The sequence below is a fragment of the Cupressus sempervirens genome, chromosome 9 (genome assembly GCF_028749045.1).
Source record: "Cupressus sempervirens isolate cs-2001-9-10 chromosome 9, ASM2874904v1, whole genome shotgun sequence".
Classification (NCBI taxonomy): Eukaryota; Viridiplantae; Streptophyta; class Pinopsida; order Cupressales; family Cupressaceae; genus Cupressus; species Cupressus sempervirens.
The window spans coordinates 460,718,787-460,727,656 of NC_143126.1; positions in this window are offsets into that span (position 1 = coordinate 460,718,787).

Consider the following 8,870-nt stretch of genomic DNA (forward strand, 5'->3'; position numbering starts at 1 on the left):
TAGGGATAATGATTTGTTTAATAATTGACTATTTTTAGAAGCAACTAGAAGCCAATTTTGTTATTGGTTGTTTGACTTTTTTTTATCAAAACCATTGATTGAGAATCAATCTCGGTCATTGATTTTTTAGTGAGAGTAGTATATAAGGGGGTCAGGGGGGCATTTGGAGAAAACCAGTTGGAGAAGAATTTACAGTGTTAGCAAACAAAATTTGCAGTGATAGAAAATAGTCTTGCAGTGTTAGCAAGGTCACAATGATAGCATTGGGGATAGAAGTAGAGGAATATCAGTAGGAAAAATTGGGAGGTTGTTGGAGTTCTTATAGTAAGAGGCAAGGAATTTTTTATCTCTTGATTTTCTTAAGTTAATATAAATCCTTATTTGTAGAATTGGTTTTCCCTTAGGGGTTTTCCAGGGATGATTTGTCCAAAAATATTGTGTTCATTATGTTGCTTATTTATTTCCATATTTTATAGGTGAATTTTTTTTTGTGTGTTATTTTTTGATATTAGCTAAGAATTAGTTTTTAGTACTTAAATAGCCATTTAAGATAGGAGATTAATAATGAGTGATTGCAATAGTAATTTCCATATGGTATCAGAGAAGTGTTGAGCATAGAAGAGCTTTTCCCCAGGAAAGAAATTAAGGAGTTATAAAATCTAGGTTGATCTATTTCGATTTATTATTGCATTTATCCATTGAGATGACTTCAACTGGTTTGAGAGATCAGGACATATTAGATGGTGCCTCAAATTTTGGTGTCTGGAAGGTTAGAATTTTTTAATTTTTGGAAGAGAGTGGTATTATCAAGGATTATATTATGAGTGTTGCAATTGTACCTACAGATTTGACCCAGCTTGCATCATACAAGAAGGATGATTTCAAGGTGAGGAGGATAATCCTTGATGGTGTCAAGGATAATCTTGTTCTACATATCTCGGAGCTACATACAACAAAGAAGATGTGGGATGCCATTTTGAATCTGTACCAAAATGCTACCACCAACAGGAAGATGATTCTTAGAAGGAAGTGGAAAAATAGATAGATGAACTAGGGAGAAGATGTCATAGGTTACCTCAGTAGGCTTAGACTTGTCAAGGTCAACTTAGCAGTTGTTGGACATAGCCCTAGTGATGGCGAGCTAGTGAGAATAGTCCTAAATGGGTTTCCTAAGAAGTGAATTGTCTTTGTTCAAGTTGTGAGTAGATGAGATGCCTTACCAAGTTGGGATCAACTAGGGAGTGATTTATCTCTAGAGGAATTTATTCCAAGTCTTGTCAATGGGGCCAACAAGAGCAAAAAAAGTGAGGTGGAATAGGAGAATGTTTCCCTAGAGGGAAAAGGGAAAGAAATGAAGACATTTAGAAAAAGATCAAATTCACAAAGTAAGAAGAAGAAGAAGAAGGATGTTTCTAAGGTCAAGTGCTTTGATTTCCAAGAGTATGGTCACAATGTGAGTGATTACCTAGAAAGGAAGAAGGGAAATAAGTAGGTGGAAATTTCAACAAGTGCAAAAGAACTCTCTTATAGAATGGAATATAAGCTTGCACTCATAGCTTGTATGGTTATCTCAACTAGACATTGTGTTTTATATATAGATAGTGGGATGTCATTTCATATGATAGGAGTTAGAGAGAACTTATCTAGTTATAAGGAGGAGAACACCAATATCCAAATCTCTATGAGAAACTTTTCCAAACTCAACCCAGTTGGGAAAGTGATTATTTAGTTTCAGAGGGGAAATAGAAATATAATTCCACTTCATGATGTATTGCATGTGCTAGGCTTAGCTATGAATCTAATTTATGTATCTATCATTTTGGACAAGGGGTATAATGTACTCTTTAGAGAGGACACATGTATTGATCAAGCATAAGGATTAGAAGTCACCCATAACTATTGGAGTTAGGAGTGGTCACCTTTATACACTGCAGTTTGATACTCCTAAGGCACTCATGAGAAACAATAATTCTAGAGATCTTCGAGAGCTATGGCATAGGAGGATGGGCCATATTCATCATGGATCACTTAAATTTCTTCATGAGAAAGTGATAGGTGTTCCAAAGGTGAGCATAGAGAATGATGATGTATGTAAGGGATGCATGTTGGGGAAGTTTGTGAAAGCATCTTTTCCAAGAAGTGACACCAAATCTGAGGGTGTTCTTGATCTAGTACATTCAGATGTATGCGAAACATTGCCAATGAAATCTCTTAGAGGATATGAGTACTATGTTACTTTTATTGATGATTTCTCTAAGAAGACTTGGATATACTTCTTGAAGACCAAGGATGAAGTTTCCAGTCACTTCCAAGAGTCCAAGGCTCTTGTTGAGAACTTGACAAGAAGGAAGATAAAGGTTCTTTGGTTAGAAATGAAGGTGAGTACAAAGGAAATGACTTCCAAGAGTTCTGTACCAAGGAAGGAATCAAGAGAGAGTGGATTGTTCCTTACAATCCATAATAGAATAGAGTTTTTGAGAGGAATAACTATTCTACGTATGAGGTAGCAAGGGATATGCTACATGACTAGGAAATGCCCCATTACTTATGGGAAGAGATATGTAGAATAATTGTTTACATTCAGAATGGAGTTCCACAAAAGGTGTGAGGGAAGATTATGCTAGATGAAGCTTTTACAGGGAAGAAGCCAACTATTGGCCACTCTAGGATATTTGGAAGTTTGGCATATTGTCATATTTGAAATGATACATGCATGAAGTTAGATTAAGCTATAGAGAGAGGGTTCCTTTTTGGGTATAATGAAACCTCAAAGGCATATAGGATTTTTATCCCCAAGACCAAAAGAATTATTGTTAGACATGATGCCAATTTCTTGGAGGACAAGACATTTAGAAGGTCCTGAGATTTTTTAGCAGATGATCATAGTGAGAAGCTAACAAAAGCTCCAAGACCAAGTCAAGGAAAGATAAGCTCAAGTACAACTACTAGTACAAGTGTAGGATTAGGTGGTGAAGATTCACTAAATATAGAGCATTTGGTGCAACATGAAATGCATCAAGAAAACATAAAGGTTCATATTTCATCCTCTATGGTTGGTGGTAGGAACCACGAGGTTCAAGATATATGTAGAGATACCCAAGAGTTTGTGGGAGCTTCTAGGAAGATTACTAGACAATGGAGATAACTATCCAAGCTCAATGACTATGTGGCATTAGTTAGCCAGTTGGTAGATAGTGAACCTTCCAACTATCATGGGGCTACATAACATCAGGTATGGAAAGATCCTATGGTTGAGGAATAATCCTCAATAATATAGAATGAAGTGTGGAAAGTAGTGCTTGGACCAATAGATAGGGTTATTATTAGATCACACTAGATTTAAAAGATAAACCATGGTGTAGATTGTAGCATTAAGAAATAAAAGGCAAGGTTTGTGGAAAAAACATTCTCTTAGAAGGAGGAAGTAGATTATGAGGAGACACTCTCTCTAGTGGCCAAGTATACTTCTATAGAAGTTGTAATCTAATTTGCAGCACAGATGGGGTGGAGAATCCATCAAATGGATGTCAAGACAACATTCCTTAATGATGAGTTAAAGGAGGTAAACATAGAGTAACCGAAAGATTTTGTGGTACACATAAAAGAAACCCACATGTGCAAATTGAAGAGAGCCTTGTATAAACTCCATGCAGGATCCTAGAGTATGGTATGAATGCATTGATACATACTTGCAATAAATGGGTTTTGTGAAGATTGAAGTGGATGCTAACCTCTATTACTTGGTGGTTGGGGGTGAGGTTCTCATTCTTGTGGATGACTTGTTTCTTATAGGTTTACTAGGGCTCATAGAAGATTGTAAGAGGGGCCTTATAGAAGAGTTTGAGATTTAGGATGGAGGATTGCAAAGCCATGTTTACTATAATACCACTTCTTTTCTATCATTGTAGATTTAATTGTTAAAGTTCTATATGACTCTTCTATAGATATGTTTTCCCTTATTTAATATTTTTAATACAATACTTTGATATGTTGAGTCATTGATTATGTCCGGTTGTAGTGATGAAGTTTTAATTTCTCATAGTTAGTTAAATTACTTTACCGATGATGCCATATGGTGTGTCTTAAAAATTTGTTTAGTATGTCCTCATGATGATGATATATTCATGTTAGAATATTATGTTATAAATATATTTAGGATTTACTAGTATAATTATCTCATACTTGCATGTGTTTGGTGTGTGTGTCTGTTTGACGTGTCTGATATGGTTGAGGGAGGGAGTCGTAGTCACCTGCTAGTTGAGATCTACATGATGTACCACTCCCTGCCATTGTTTTTTTTTTATCTTAGATATATATGGACATTTACATGCTCATATTTTAAATAGATTTGCAGGTGTTAGGAATCAACTTCCCTGAATTGTTAGGATGAGTGTGCCCTATCACAATAGCTCATTGGTAAGAATGGGGAGATAATGTTCACGTTCAATCCCAACCATAACCTAATTACTTGTCTTAGAAGGACGACATGTATATGACTTTCCACCATTTTTAAACCCATGGGTTTTTCTTTGTCTATAGTTTACTTTTGAGTTTTGGTTAGTTTTGGTAATGTTGCTTTTATGTAGATTTGACTATGTGATCTATTTGGTAAATGATTTAATTATAATATTTGAGTTAATCATATAATACTAAGAATTATCAAATATTATTTGAATAAAAAGAAAATATTAAAATATGAGAATATTTAATTAATTAGATATATGTTTTAATTTAAAAGACTTAATTTAGAGGTCTAATTTATAAAATTGGTCAAAGAGAAATTAGAATATGATGATATTTAATTAATTAGAAATTAATTAAACATATATTTTAGTTTAAAATATTTAATTTAAAAGTCTAATTTAAGAAGTTGGATAAAAAAAGAATAAAAATATTAAAATATTAAAGATTTAATATTGTTCTATTATAAATATTTAATTAATAATAAATAAATTAAAGTTGCATTTAAATAATGAGCTTTAATTATTATTATTAATTTAAGTAATAAACTATACTTTGAATAGTGCTTGTGGTAAATAATAAAGTGGAGGAAAAGATAATAAAAATATATTTTAATTAAAAGGTTCTTTACGTGTGCATGAAAGAATTAAATAATAAAAGTTTATTTTAAAGAGAGTTTTTGCATTTTTGAAAATTGGAAATTATAGGTAGAGTTAAACTCTTTATTAAGAGATTCGAGCTCATTTCTACACACAAGTTTGGGGAGTAAAATTCAAAATTGGATCAAAAGAATTGTTGAAAGTTTGAGGGTTTGGATTTGCATGCATTCACAAATTGTCTTAGATTTTAGCGGTGGTTTTGAGGTAGGGTTTGAAAACCCATTATCAATTTTTATTGAAACATTTTCCTTCTTCATTTCTTCTTAGTGCTTGCATAATGCTTATTAAGTTATTGTATTAATTTTTGGATAAAGAATTATGTTGTAGATTTTGAAAAAGGAAAACTTATTGTTCAAGAAAACTTCATTGAGCAAAATTGTAGAAAATTTTCAAAAAAATTATGATTGTATTTTCTTAAAATCCTTTATAATATAAGAAAAATTCAATTTTCAAGAATTGAAAGAAAATAAGAAATTGAACAACTAAGGTTTCAACTTTAAATATGTCATTAGAACCATGTGATTATCACGAAGTTTCTAAATAAAGATAAATATTCTTCTTATATCTAAAGTAATTTGGCTGCAAAATTCATTGAAAAAATAAAAGATTAATTTATAGGACAGCATGTTGTAACTAAACTTATGCATGCATATGAAAACAAATTTAATAAAGATAGAAAACTAAGTATAGTATGGTTGCATGATTTAAAAGATCAAATGCATGCGAAAATACTAATTGTATGTTTTTTTAAATAAAAATATAATTTAATTTTCAAATTTATTCATTAAAACATAAAAATTATAACTAGTTATTAATTTCAAAAAAAAATATTTTTTTTAAATTAAAATATTATTTATTTATCTTAAAAATTAAATAAATAAATACTATTTATTTTCTTATAAGTAAGTTTTTGATATAAATTACTTTTAAAACTCTTAGTGGGATATAACTTATTATATATTTATTAATGTGAGTGGAGTTACAAATTAATAAATATATAATTGTGATTTAGTTTTATTTTAAGAGAAGTTATAGTGCGATTCACTATATAATCATCTAGTTATGAATATTTAATATTATGAGAGAAATTGTGAGTAGTTCAATTAAAATTATAACTTCAAGTCTGAGTTTTTGAAGTATTTAGATAGCAACCAAGAGAGACAAGGGGCTGACCCCAAAGTACAAAAAGGCTGAAAGATTAGCCAAAGGTTATCTCCCTATCATCTAACCAATACCATTTTTATACTTCAAAAAACTAACATAATCTATAATAGTCCTAACAACATCAGTTCACTATGATCAAACATATAAACAGGAAAAATATTTTAGTAGTAAAATACCATACTACTAGCATTAGTCCAACAATTAATCTTATACAAATAGCAAAAATCCCTATAGCGCATCAAGTTTAGATTACATGATATCATTAAAAAAAAAATAAAAATAGCCAACTAGGCTAATTTCCCTCCTTCTTCTCTAGTCCCTCCACATCCTTTGCTTCAACTCCATCCCTTTCCCCAGTTACACCCTCCTCCTTGACAGGTTTTTTCAGGAAGGTCTTCATCCAGTCCTCTGTTAGGAAGCCGTATATGGAATGGGAAGTCTTTCTTCCCTATCCCAAGTCCTTCACTTCTTTGTTTACCTGCAAAAAGTAAAGGGTGGTAGCCATGGAATGCATCACTTTAGTAGAGAACTCAACCAAGTTTTCAAATCTTTGGCAGATGGCAGTATGATTATTTGCCAAATCCTTCATTGATTGTTCAAGCTTGTCAAATTGAGCCTTGTGATAACTTTGGTCATGGCTATGTTTTCCTTTTCTTCCTCCTTCTTTAGGGGTCTTCTTCTTGGGGGAAGTAGTGTCCTCCTCACTGCTTCTAGTCAAGGAAGGGTTAGCCTCTAGGGTATAAAAAATATGGGAAGGGATGGGAGGATTGGAGCTAGACTTCTTGCCAATTTTCTGGTGGGGTTTCTTCCTCTTAGGGGGTTTAAAGTCACTTTTAGTAGACTCTAAGCTAAGATCCTATTTGGGAGGGGGCTTGAATTTCTCCATTTGGAGGCATTTGCTGGATCTATGAGTACTCTATTTTCTCTTTCTAGTATCCGTGTCAGAGTCTATGAGACTAATTTTAACCTCAGGATTGGGGGTTTTATTGGTTTTTTATGGCTAGGTCTAGGGCTAGGGTCAAGAGAGACTTGGGGGGTTGTAGTAGTGAGAGGGTTAACCAGGAGTGGCAGATGTTGAGCAAGGTGATGGGTATACAACTTATGCATTAAACCCTGGTGGATTAGGTAAAAAGGTTATTCAAGTTTGAGTTATCTTTAGTTGCATTATGAATTAAAAGAAAAGTAAATATTAATATTAGGCTTAGATAGAAGTCAAACTAATATTTTAGAAATGAAATTGATATTAATATTTAATCTAATAATATACATTTATGTTATTAATTAAATCATTCATGATTTAAGATTATTTAAATTAATAACATGATAATATTATATGACATTTTATATGCACAAAGAGATTTGAATTTCAAATACTTATTGATTTAAATAAATATAACATGTATATTCTTACTTTATTTTTAAACACATCCTTATGACCCAAACTAAACAAGAGAAAATGATGGAATTAAATCTAATGGCTGAAAATAATGTGTTTTCTTATATTCTATTTAAATAGTCTCGTGATGTCTATTTTTATGATCATTTTCTTTGTGGGTTGTTTAGTTGGCCAAAATATGATGTACATTAGAGACTTTTTTTGAAATTTCTTTTATTATTATTTGATTGGATGTCATGATGTATTTTATGATTAAAATTAAGATTTATTTTGATGAGATTTATTTTGATGAGCATTTATGAAAATTTGGGTTTTGAAAACCAATGTTATTTTCGGGTTACATGTTAAGGAATTGAATTCGATCAATATTACTTTTCTGGTATGAGAAACAATTGTGGTTTGTGAGTTTTGGGAAGGTAGTCTATGTTCATGTCTATGGAAGTGGCTTGCAATGGGGACTGGGGCCCAAAGTGGCTACCAAAGTAACTCATTGTAAGTTGTGTAACAAGTGATAACACAATAATTAAAATACTTTCCTTCCCTATGCCAAAGATAAGTTGGAGATTTTTCTTCATCCATGCATTGAATACTTGTATAGGCTAAGGATGAGAATGGGATGATATATATAGAATTATGACTAGTTTTATCATCTTTAAGAGAGGGTATTTTGGTTCCACATAGAGTCACTAGGGGGTAGGGTCTTGATAAATTGCTAGGGTAACCTTAGAGTTGGCTCATGTGATGACACTCTATAGTATGTAGACCAAGTCTTCTTCATATTTTCTTTATATTTCCCTCTAGTGGTGTATTTATTGATGGTGTACTAGTTGGATATTGCTTTTAATGGTATATTTATTGTGAGCTATTATTTATTGATTGGATATTAGTTAATCTTTTAAAGTTAACTTCTATTAATGAATGTCAGTTATTCATTGGTGGTGTTTTTATTGTTGAACTTAGTGATTGGTGGTTTAATTTTATTGATGACAATTGTTGTTTTGTTAGTTATTGTGCTTGTGACACTTGACAATGATTTGAAGATGGTTGTATCTTTTTTTGTTTTGATATTTGATTTGTACTTGATATCTATTTTTGATTTTGGTATGTGATGTTGGTTTGGATGAATGCTTTTTTGACTTTGGTTTTTTTCCCTTTATCACTAGTTTGTGTTACCTTTGAGGTAGATTTGG